Raw genomic sequence first — 12,761 nt, forward strand, 5'->3', positions numbered from 1 at the left:
CATTTGGATATCTTTTTGTATCTTTCATGTCTCTACTTAACATGCTTTATCTTCTAGGTTCTTGAACATCATGCAATGTGATTATAAGAGATGTTTTAATGTACTTATCTAAGAATTCTATCATCTGTAGCATTTCTGAGCCTGTTTCTATTAATTAATCCTTCTCCTCATTCTGGGTCATATTTGCCTGCTTCTTTGCATTCCTGGTAATTTTTAATTGAATGTCAGTTTTCGTGAATTTTTCCCTGTTGAGCGCTGAATATTTTTAAACTCTTATATTCTTTAACTTTGTTCTGGGATGTGGTTAGGTTGGTTGGAAACAATTTAATCCTTCCAAAGCTTGCTTTTAAGCTTTCTTATGTGAAATCAGAGCAGCCTTTATTCTTGGGCTCATTTTCCCCAATTATTTAAGCAATTTCTTTTGAGTACACTACTCAACGTCCTGTGAATTGCAAAGATTTTTTTAACGGTGGTGAAGAGAACAAAAAATATTCTCAGCCCTGGGTAAACTCTGGGATTGTTACCTCTGATAATTTCTGGTGTTTCTTTCCCTGGTCTTGGGTAATTTCTTCACCAGCATGTGCTAATCAGTACTCGGGTACAGATTTAAGGCTTGGGAAACCCTATACAGCCAATCTGCCCCACCCAGGGCTCTTCCTCTTTATGAAGTTCTCCCTCCAGTGCTCTCTGTTAGATTCTAACTGCCCTGGTTTTCCTGTGGACTAACACAGTCTTCTCAAATTAGGGAGAACATCAGGCTCTGCCTAGATTCCCCCTCCCTGCGCTGCAGCCTAGAAAGTTTTCTCAGGAAGTAAGCTGGAACAACTGTCAGGATCAACTTGTTGATTTCCCCTTTTCTACGTTCACTGTCCTGTACTGCCAGATGTCCAGGATCTGAAAACCACTCTTTCATATATTGCAGCTATTTTTTTTTTTTTTTTGGTTATTTAACATGGGGGATATATCCAGTTCCCATTATTCTATCTTAGCTGAAAGTAGAAGTCCCAAATGTATTGTAAAATTATTTTTTTCCTGTATATCTATTTATCTGTCAAGGGATTTATGGGCTAAAGGTCAACAGTATTGATGAAGGTTGTTTCTGAGTCATGGGATTAGGATGATATTGTAGTTCCTTCTTTGTGCTTTTCTGTATTTCCTAAGTTTTTAAAACTGACAATGTATCATTTTTATTTTTAAAACAACCCATGGCTCTTTCTCCAATAGAGTATTTACTATCCCAAATTAAAAAATAAAAATCATTAACATGTTTATTTTTTTTCTAGATTTCTAAAGCATCATGTAGAATCAACTAAAAAAATGGCAAACAGAAAAGAGCAATTATCTTTTTTGCACAAAACTAAAATGGCCAGTTCTATACTTTAAAACAATGTTATCTAATCTGAAATCCTGACAATGTGAAGCCTGCTTAAAAATGTAAATATGTGTGATAGACACACAATAGCATGCTCTCAGCAATAAAAAGGAATGAACTATCAATGTATGTAGCAAAGATGACGAATCTCAAAACAATCAGGCTGAGGGACAGAAACCAGAAAAAAAGAGCACATATTGAATAATTCCATATTTGTAAAATTCTAAAAAATTCAAATTAGCTACTATAACAGAAAGCAGGTTAGTAGTTTCATGAGGGTGACAGTAATGAAGGAGAAATTACCAAGGTGCGTGGGAAAAATTTGGGATGGATATAGTCATTGTCTTGGTTATAGTGAGGGTGTCCTGGGTTTATACATATGTTAAGGTTTATCAAATTGTACACTATAAATATGTGCAGTTTATTGTATGTGAATTATATGTCAATAAATCTGATCCAAAAACACTGATTTTAAAATTGAAAAAAAGTCCTGTGACTTATATCTCTTGTAAACTCACAGAGGAGAGGAAGTAAAGGATATATTGAGGACCTGTTCAGTGTTAGAGAGTGTTAAGTGCCAGTAATAGGTTTTCTCATTCAATTCCCATCAACCACATGAGACAGGCATTATTATTCTCACATTTTACAAATGAGGAAACCCAGACTCAGTGAAATTAAAGGTCCCTCAGTGAGGACCCTGAAATTCGAACTAAGTTTTGTTTTTTTTTTTAAAGATTTATTTATTTATTTTAGAGAGAGAGCATGCTGTTGGGGGGACTGACAGAGGGAGAGAATATTCAAGGGGACTCCCCACTGAGCACGCAACCTTAGCGGGGCTTAACCTCAGGACCCATGAGATCATGACCTGAGCCAAAACCAAGAGTGGGATGCTTAGCCACCCAAGCCACCCAGACACCCCTCAACTAAGTTTTATTTCAGATTTTTGTCTTTTATATAGTAGTACAAGACTCTTAGGGAATTTTTGCCTACTAGGAATCTTAAGTTTCATTTATACTTATTGGTTTGTAACAATACTCTTGCTTATCAGGTGTTTTTATAAAGTTAGGTTATGGTTTAAGTTTTTTAGATTAGGATGATTTTTACAGACTACTCAAGATTGAGATGAAATATTTAAATGTGAAATATTGATTTTTCTTTGTTTCTGCTTGTCATGATATGCATGTTTATATAAAATTTAAAACCTGGAATAGATATACTTTGTAGAATGGCCAGTGGAACCAGAAATAAATATGTCATTTAGACAACATCACATGTCCACCTTCTGTCAAAGTCAGTAGTTTAATTAGCAGCAATCTCCATGTAATTTGCTTTGCCATAAAATGAAACAAAATGATTTTCTCTAAGTTTTTTTTTATATTAGAAACATAACCACAATAAGGAAGAAATAAATGTGAATGTTATTTCTCTTTCTGTTAATACTTTCCAGTCTACTACCCACTCTTCTCACAAACCTCCACGCTGCCTGATCTGCTCCATCACCCATTTCCTTGTCCATGTATTCTGTTTATTTTTTTTTCCCTCTGAACTGTATGTATGTTACTCTCGCAGGAATGCATTCCACCCTAAAAACTTCACTATTCTTTAAAGATCTATTTGAATGCTGCCTTAGCCCTGGTGTCTTTCTGCTCAAACTGACCAGAAATGATGAGCTCCTTCTTCCCAGTTCTTGGAACGTTTGTTGTCCATACCATTCACTTAACCCTTAGAGATCACACACCACCTTATCAGTCTGCAGGCTACCTTCATCCTTTCATATTTCAAATTATGGGTGGCAGGAGTCCTGCATGCCCTTCTAATACCTCTCAAAGTGCCTAGCTGAGTGCCTCATTCTTAGTAAATGGTCTGTATAATTGGTGAATAAATGAGAAGGGAAATGATAGTCAAGTCTCCAGGAGTGTCAAGGAAAGTCAGAGAAAGTAGGGACCAGCTGTACAGAGCTCACTTGGTTACACAAGAGATCTGAGGTGTTCTAACCGAGGCCTAGAGGTACAAAGCAAAATGAACAGAAATATGTGCAGACACATATTATACTGTGGGATCTGCATGCAACCCAGTGCGAAATAGTGTTTTATCACTTTTGGATGTTAAAATGTATGCATAATGATAAAGTATTAGAAGGTCAATTGTTATTGAAATACATGCCCATCAAGTGGTGTGATGTCTGGAATTTATTTCAAAATAAGCTGATAAGGGGCTGGAAGAAAATATTGATGAAACAAAACTAGTTCGCTGGTAGTTACTGAAGCAGTGGGATAGATAGCAGTGGGGTTTTATTATACTCGTCTCTACAGTTTTGTCTGTATATGAACATTTCAATAATAATTTTTTTTAAAAAAGATGGTTAAAGGAGTAAGATGTCAAATGAAGCACAAAATATTCTCACTCATTCAAGTCGAATCTTTTTATATATGTGCCCCTCCAAAACTTATTTTGGGTCAACAATAACACAAAGGCTCACAGCTGGAAGAAAATCTGTTACCATGCCTCAATGCCCTTAGAGCCATAACTGAAATACTGGAGCTCTATGCTTGTCTTACTCTACTTTTGCATGATGATAACCACATATTTCTTTATTCATTTAAAAAAATGTGCTGAATGTCCACTATGTGCTAAATACCACCTTAGATGTGATGGTACCAGCCTGCGAGAAACTCCCAGTGCAGCAGGGAAGTCAGATTATAGGTAGTCACTTAAACCCTGGATCTTCCTGTAAAAGCATAACCTCAAGCCAAACACTAGGGATTTATCTTTGATTCCTCTCTTTCTCTCATTCCATATATCCAATGCATTGTCAAGTCTTGTCAACTTTACTTTCCCTATGTCTTCAGTTTTCCTCTTCTATCCTGTATTTCTATAGCTTTCACTTCTATTTCCCTTATTTCTACCACTCACCATGATCTGTTGCAGCCTCCTCCTGCTTCCATTTTTGTATTCCTATCATTCATCCCCCAAAATAATCTTAAAATATGTATACGTCAGATAACATTCCTCCCCACAATAGGTTCCCATTGCATTCAAGATGGAACTTAGAGCATCAGGACTGCAACAGACAAAACGGCCTACCTGAAGAAATGACATATGCTAAACCATAGATGTGGTCCAGCCTAGTTGAGAAAAAAAAATCTGCAATGACTCTATATATGATATATTAATGTTCCTAAGGAACTATGGAAGTATATGATGTGGCAAGGCCATAACCAGTTTCCTAACAGTTATTAGGTTAATATAGTTTTCATTAAGGAAAATAATGAGAATAAAGTATAACTATAACATCCCCCTATACTCCTAGCAAGCAAATAAAGCATTTTCAGACTTAGAGCCTCCCCATTACACCATGAAATGGATGTACTATTTATTTATACTTTATTATAGCTCACCTAGCTTTAATGTACTTGCATACTAACATCATATAAAATTTTAAAGGCTGGATAGAAGTTAAATGAAAATATCTCTGTGAAAAGAGTAACTATAAACAAAAATCCAACAAACAAACAAGCCAAATAACCTAGGTAAGTAGCATGGTATTATACCATTAGCTGGTATTTCTAAATTGCTTTCAAAGAAGAAAATGTGGCATCAATGTAAAATACTCTAGGAACCAAAGGCTTCTGGGAACTCAAAAGTCTTTTAAAGTCCTAAATACAAGTTTAAGAAAATCCAAAAGAGAAACACATACTTGGCATTTCTTCCTGACCCCTGAGCTACATAATAGCAAGAACAAAAGTAACAATTTTCCTAAGGATAAAACTAGTGTATGATTGGGTAGCATATCTTTTTATTTCCCATGAATACCCTAAGCAGAAGAGAAATCTTCAGAACATTTGCTCTTCTGTACAAAGTTGGAAGGACCCATATCAGGAGTTGATGTTTAATTTAAGAGTCACAAGGACACTCTTCTCAAGGTAAAATAAGGACACTTATTAAAACTGATGCAGGGGATGTTTTGGGGTTGTTATTCAGGCTAAGGGTACCGTAATAATAAAGAGAACCATCTGCAGATAGATAAGTAAGATAGAAGAACTTACCAAAACCAAGCACTTAGTCACTTACCTGTACCATCTATTTTTTTTTAAATACACTGATTTATTTGAGAGAGAGAGAGAAAAAAAGAGAGAGAGAGAGGGAGAGAGAGAATGCATGGGGTGGGGAGGAGCAAGGGGAGAGGGAGAGAGAAACCTAAGCAGACTCCTCGCTAAGCACAGATCCCGACACTGGGCTCAATCCCATGACCCTGAGATCAAAACTCGATCTCATGACCCTGAGATCAAACAAGAGTCAGACACTTAACTGAATGAGCCCCCCAGGCGCTCCTGTGCCATTTATTTTAATCTTCACAACAACTAATAAGGTAGATTCTTTTATTATCCCCACTTTATAGATGGCAAATTTTTAAAAAAGATTTTATTTATTTATTTGACAGAGAGAGATCACAAGTAGGCAGAGAGGCAGGCAGAGAGAGAAGGGGAAACAGACTCCCCGCTGAGCAGAGAGCCCAATGTTGGGCTCGATCCCAGGACCCCGAGATCATGACCTGAGCCAAAGGCAGGGGCTTAATCCACTGAGCCACCCAGGCACCCCAAAGGCAAATATTTTTGATACTATGTCTGAATGTTTTCATCTCCTTAATGTCTGGGAATGATTTAAGGCTAATTCTGATGTTCAAGGGGATGGTCATTAAGGTCTTTACATCCTAGTCATTTTTTTGGAAAATTCTAGTAAGTCATGAGACTTTTTGCTCTTATGCAAAACTAGTGGCAAGAGTGCCAGAAATAAGGGAAGTTAAAGTGGTGCAACATCTTTTCAGCAACTGTATTCAGTTACAGGAATATAACCATTGGTTCTATGTGAATGACTCCCAAAGAAGCTATCACACTGCACTCTTCACTCCAGCTGTAATCCTACATCTCCAAATTCCTAAAAGACCCTCTCAAGTGGATATGCTTCTGGACACCTAATTCAGTATTCCAAATCACAATTCAAAATTTTCTCTTTAAATCCTACTTTCCTTCCTTTGTGCCTAATTTATACTAAAGACACTGATATCTCTACAGGCATGTGAAACATTTTTATCTTTATCTTTGATCTCTTACTGCTGCTTCTTCCATTCAATTAATCCTTGACTCTCCTTGTAATGCTTAGTAACCATCTGTTCTTTCTTTTCCCTATGAGTAATTCTTACTAATGGAGTAAGAGCAGAAGTGATATGACAATTTCTTGGCCAAGTCCTTCTCTACTCTTCCTTTTCTAATCTTGCAGATGAGCCACCTGCTAACCAAAAATATATGCCTCAAACTAACATGTCGAGTCATTATTTATTTGGGGCATCTATCTGTTAGCATAGCCTGGCATACCCTGATATATATACTATATGTCAGACATTGTGCTAAGCACTTTCCATAAATTACCCTCATTTAACCCTCAGAATAATACTACAAGGAATACATTATTACTATTCCTCTCTTACCAAAAATAAAACTGGAGTTTATATAGTTCAAGAGACTTGTGCAATGTCACAAGTAAGTTTCAGAACCTGGATTAAACCCAGGATTGCCTGATTCCAAGGCCCACTTTTTAACCAATATTATATGACCCCTTTCACCAATAATAAATGAACAATAATTTTAAGAATTAAATTCGGGTCATGATCTCGGGGTCCTGGAATCAAGCCCCGAGTCGGGCTCTCTGCTCAGTGGTGAGCCTGCTTCCTCCTCTCTCTGCCTGCCTCTCTGCCTGCTTGTGATCTCTCTCTCTCTCTCTGTCAAGTGAATAAATAAAATCTTAAAAAAAAAAAGAATTAAAGTTGAAGTATCATAGTTTCTCTGTCTTTGGACCTTTTAGAGATGTTTCAACATTTTGGCTTATTGAAAGACTGAACTCCTAGTTCACATAGAATCTCCCTAACCGTGATTATTGGTAGGAATTATGAAATGGAAATAACATATTTCATTAGACAAATATTTAAGAAAAACTGTTTGCCAAGTACTTCCAAAGACACTGTGTACATGAAAGGACACATGGACAAAGAGTTAATGTTAGAGCAGAGGGGACAGGAAAATTTAATAAAGGTGTTAGGTGCACACAACAATCTGTAAAACAGCAAAAGCATGCATTATTATTCCACTTTATGTAAGAGGAAATCAGACATTTGGTTTAAGATTAGTCTAATCTTATATAATGAGCTAATGATAGGGACAGAAGTAAGACCCTAGTCATTCAACCACAAAAATCCCAATGAACCTATTCCAAGAAAGGTGGGGACGAGGAGAGATTATGTTCATAAGAAACTGGCTGTACTGTTTTTACAGAGTCACTGCTAGGAAGATCTTAAAATACGCGTTAAGATTTTTAACCAAATGTGTGTGTTATTTCTGATAGGAAACGACAAAGACTATGAAAGAACCTGCACCTTCTAGTCATACAGAAAGAGGAAGAGATCTGCTTGTAGGCATGTGTTACAAAGATCTTTCTGCATGATGCAAAAACAGAAACCGGCCGTGCAGAGCAGCAGCACCCGATTCCTGTGAATGCATTACAGAGGTGGCTGAATCACAATATTTCATCCTTAGCTTCTAAGCACACAGATCAATTTAAATAAACTCCCAATTCTTTTTTATTTTCTGGATTCACAAAGCAAGTTCTACTTCAGAATGGAAAGGAATACTTAATATTCCCTCAGAGGGCTCTTCCATTCTAAAATATACCATGTGCTTGGCTGTGTTTCAGAAGTAATTGATTACCAGAGTGGATACATTCACAATTCAGTCACATTAGGCTCCCTGCTTTTTTTGGTTCCTTGGGGGAAAAAAAGCCATGTGACCAACTGAGTTTATGCCTATCTGCACTGCAGAAAAACATACTTTCATTTTTTAAAGCAAAACAAAGTGACCTTCCTGAGAAATGTTCAAGGATCCTTTCAAAACGAACACAAATTTTTTCAGTATAAATAAGCCAAGCAGCAGTATAGATACTTCTACCCTAAATTTACTATTTTCTAGATAGCTAAAGTAGGAAATGAAGTTAATGATACAGAAAGAATATTCTTTCATTATAAATTCTTTATATAAAGCAAATTATTCAGAGGAAGTTACGATATTTATGCATATGAACCCTTTTCTGAAATAAAATCCCAGAAAATGAAATTACATAGTATACTCACCTTGTTTTTCATCAAATTATAAAACAGATGGTGCCTTTCTTTTCTATATGTAATCTCTCCAAAAGTGTGGATTTACCCAGTTTTTTAAATTTACTTTTCATAACAAGTCTTTTTATTTAGAGCTTGTCATCAGTTTATAATTATTTTTCTAAAATTCAATTATAAAAAAGAAAAACATATGCCAGAATATCTCAGTCTTAACACTATTGACATGGAGGGCTGGAAAATTCATTGTCATATGGGGACGGTGGGGTATGGAGCTGCCCTATGCATATTTAGCGGCATCCACGGTCTCTACCAACTGGATGCCAGTAGGATCTTCTCCACCCTACCCCAGCTGTGACTTGGAACAACCAAGATGTCTTGAAACATTGTCAGTCGTCCTCTAAGGCGACAGAGGGCCTGGAGCAAAATGACCAGTTGGGAACTACGGGCATATAACTATGTAACTGCTGCTATGTAACTTAGCGTAGCTTTATAGCTCAATACCAAAAAGGAAAACATGCAACAATCCTCCATGCAGCAAAGATGCAGCATGTAACTGCTATGTAACTTAGCGTAGCTTTATAGCTCAATACCAAAAAGGAAAACATGCAACAATCCTCCATGCAGCAAAGATGCAGCAAGGAAGTGCCCTCAGCTGTTCAGCTTCCCAATCTACTTAGGATGGTGCAGAATCTTGTGTATGTGAGAATGGGACCTGGGACTCTTTTAAGTGAAGAACAGGTCTAACATTGGAAGGAATATGCGTAGACAAATTATGATTCGTTCTGTGATTTCTCCATGGCTGTGGGGTACCATTTAGTCCTAGTCAAGTTCAAGAGGAATGTGAAACTGCCTAGACTTTAGAATATCTTTGGCAATTTACTGGTTCAAAGGTACAGGAGGCACCTATACCTACTCAAAACTCAGGCAACTGAGCTATTTTTTGAAAGGATCTGGCTTGACCTCAGGGACTCTATCCATGGGTGATTTCCCCATAAACATACACTAAAATGAAACTATAGGATTTTTTTTTTAAATTAGGATGAAGATACATTAAGATTCACATATATGAATACATATATATTATATATACATACATAATTTTAAGCCAACAATGTAAGTGTAGTCTATAATTTGTTTTAAGTGATTAACTGTTAAAAAAGGAAACAGAGCCTGGGTGCCTGGGTGGCTCAGTGGGTTAAAGCCTCTGCCTTCGGCTCAGGTCATGATCCCAGGGTCCCGGGATGGAGCCCCGCATCAGGTTCTCTGCTCAACGAGGAGCCTGCTTCCTCCTCTCTCTCTGCCTGGCTCTCTGCCTACTTGTGATCTCTGTCAAATAAATAAATAAAATCTTAAAAAAAAAAAAGAAAACAGAGTAGAAGGAACAGGGATAGAAGCTAAGACTCTCTTATATTACATGTTCCAGCTTAGAAACACAGAATTACAGAATAGTTTCAAAATTTTAAAAAGAAATCCATTCAAATAAAGAAATGAAATGAACTAAATGAAAATAAATGTTTATGCAGTTGATAATGTAACTATACAGAGAGGAACTACTTGCAGTGATTTATAAAAATGTATATTAACTGTTTCCAGTACTTGTATTAGTTGTGGTGGTACTGTTATTCTCATTCTGAAACTTTTATGGTCTATATTTTGGAACAAAACAAATGAGTAGTTTTATGATATTCTACCATTCCCAGTGTTTTCTGAGAACCCAGATTCTTGCTGCAGGAAAGGAGAACACAAATATAAAATCAAAGTAGGGATGTACAAGCACTGTAGTACTGAATTTAAGTTGGAATCATGAATATGAACTCATGATTATTTTATCTTAAAAATACATTTATACACACATCTGTATTTCTTTTATCTAGCCACTGAAGAGGCTTAGACACAATGACTTCGCTTACTAGCACTGAGAATTCAAACTGTGATTTCCAACTTCCATTTGGAGTAAATGGAAAGAGAGCTCCTTGGGGAAATGGCTGAATTCAGGTCTAGAGCAGAAAATGTTTATGATGAAGCTGAAGGGTCTTGTCACATCTGAAAGCAAGGAGGCTATCAAAAATTACTAGGGTCATGTCATATGAACCAGAAGCCAACCTCAAGAAGCTCCCACTGACCAAAGACAGAAAGAATTGAGATAAAAGATCATCTTAACAGCAGGAGATGAAAGCATATCAAGTATGTTTAAATCCATGAGTTCTCAGTGACCTAAAAACTTTAGCAAATAGTTCACCACTGGGGGATACTGATAGACAAATTCATTATTTTGGAAAGTGGTAAGTATATAGAAAGATCCAAGCATTAATCCTGCCTTTCCTATATGAATTGTACCAAAACAAAACCAAATAGTAGATGTGAGAAAGTTAATAAAAACAGAATGATTAGAATATACTAATTCTGTACATTACCATTTGCAATCTCTAATGAAATAATGGAGCTAGACATCTGATAGCTCCTGCTGCTAACATCACAAAAAAAAAAAAAAAATAGAGAGAGAGAGAGAGAGAGAGAGAAAGAAACAGATATTAGGTTCCTAACAGAAGATGACAATGTCATCTATGAGATAGTCTTACCAAAAAATATTGAATCACAGCCTATTTAAACCTCTAGTTTCAACTATCAATTCACAGGAAATAGAACAAAGGAATATGGTAAATGCAGTCATCCAAATCCAGTTTGTATAAAACTCTACAGAACACACAGCCCAATTTCTTCAATAAATAATTTGGCAAGAAAAAAAAAAAACTGAGAAAGGGAAAGATAGAACCTATAAATTCAGAGACTTAAGAGTCACATAACCAGTTCTAATGTATGGACCTTATTTGGATCTTTATTTAAAAAAGAAAAAACAAATAAAATACTTGAATTCGAAATATAAGCACTGACTGGATATTTTATGATACTACAAATTATTGGTAATTTTAGGTCTAAGACTGATTTGTGGTTATGCTTTGCTATTTTTAAAGTCCTTATTGTTTAGAGATAAATGCTAAAATATTTACTGACAGATTGACACAATGATTAGAATTTGCTTCAAAATAATATAAGTAGGAGAGATGTGGGTGGGAGTACAGATTAAACAAGACTGGCATGAGTTGGTAACTATGGAAGCTAGGTAATGAGTATATAAGGGTTCATTGTTCTTTTCCCTCTAACCTTTTATGTATTTAAAAATTCTCATAATAAAATATAAAGAACATCAACAGTTGGAAATACTATAGTGTCTCTTTTTCTTTTTGAAATCCATTCCAATTACCTATCCTAATTTTATCCCAATGTAAAAAGACATTAATAAAAAGCATTTTACTGATCACCTAGACATATTTCTACAACAAAAATAAGTATTTGTATGTACATTTTTAATTTTTAAAATTTTCTTATAGTGATATGAATCTAAATGTAAAATTTCTTCTAGGTTTTCACAATTATTAATATGCAACTAAACAAATGATATAATATATTATATTATATATTATAATATACAAATAAACAATTATTAATATACAACTAAAATATACAACTAAAAAATAATATACAACAGGTTGAAATTTTAAAATAAACTTAATAAATGTTGTTAATTATCAAAGATAAAAGTAATATTTTACTTAAATGCATCTTTTAATGCGATAAGTGTGGAAAGTTTATGGAGACTTGGTTAAGGAAGGCTTTATATTTTTAATTGTTCCTTTGTTTGGGCACCAGACAAATAGATAAAATGCAAGTAGGATCCAGTTTGAGGTTTGAAGTCCAGCCATAACCTAACAAAGAAAGGTTTCAAACAAAAATTCTCAGACTAGTTCATATTTTTAAATTTTCTTCTTCTTCTTCTTTTTTTTTTTTTTTTAAATTGAGCAGATGGGAAGGAAGTACAAATCATATGGGAGGGAATAAAATGATAACCCCAAAGCTGGCCAAACAGTATACACAATTGATTCAGGGACATCCTTGAATGTCATCTTGCTTAGGGTCTGGATCAGGATTAGATAAAAACTTCAGAATGCATTTCCATATGGAACTGCCCCAATGGCTCTTCCCTGGCAAGACAGTCACAGGATTCAGAAGTGTGTCAAGGTTGTGAAGTCCTTGGGAGTTAGTTGGAGGGCTTCTGATGTCACAGAATCAACCAGAACTGCCTAGAGAACTTCTAATAACAATAAACTTTGGGGAATGAGTTTTATGGATGAAAATTTAGAATAGCTGTAGATCTCCTAAGACTGT

Source organism: Lontra canadensis, unplaced genomic scaffold, assembly GCF_010015895.1.
Source record: "Lontra canadensis isolate GAN:19392208 unplaced genomic scaffold, GSC_riverotter_1.0 scaffold67, whole genome shotgun sequence".
NCBI classification, from domain to species: domain Eukaryota; kingdom Metazoa; phylum Chordata; class Mammalia; order Carnivora; family Mustelidae; genus Lontra; species Lontra canadensis.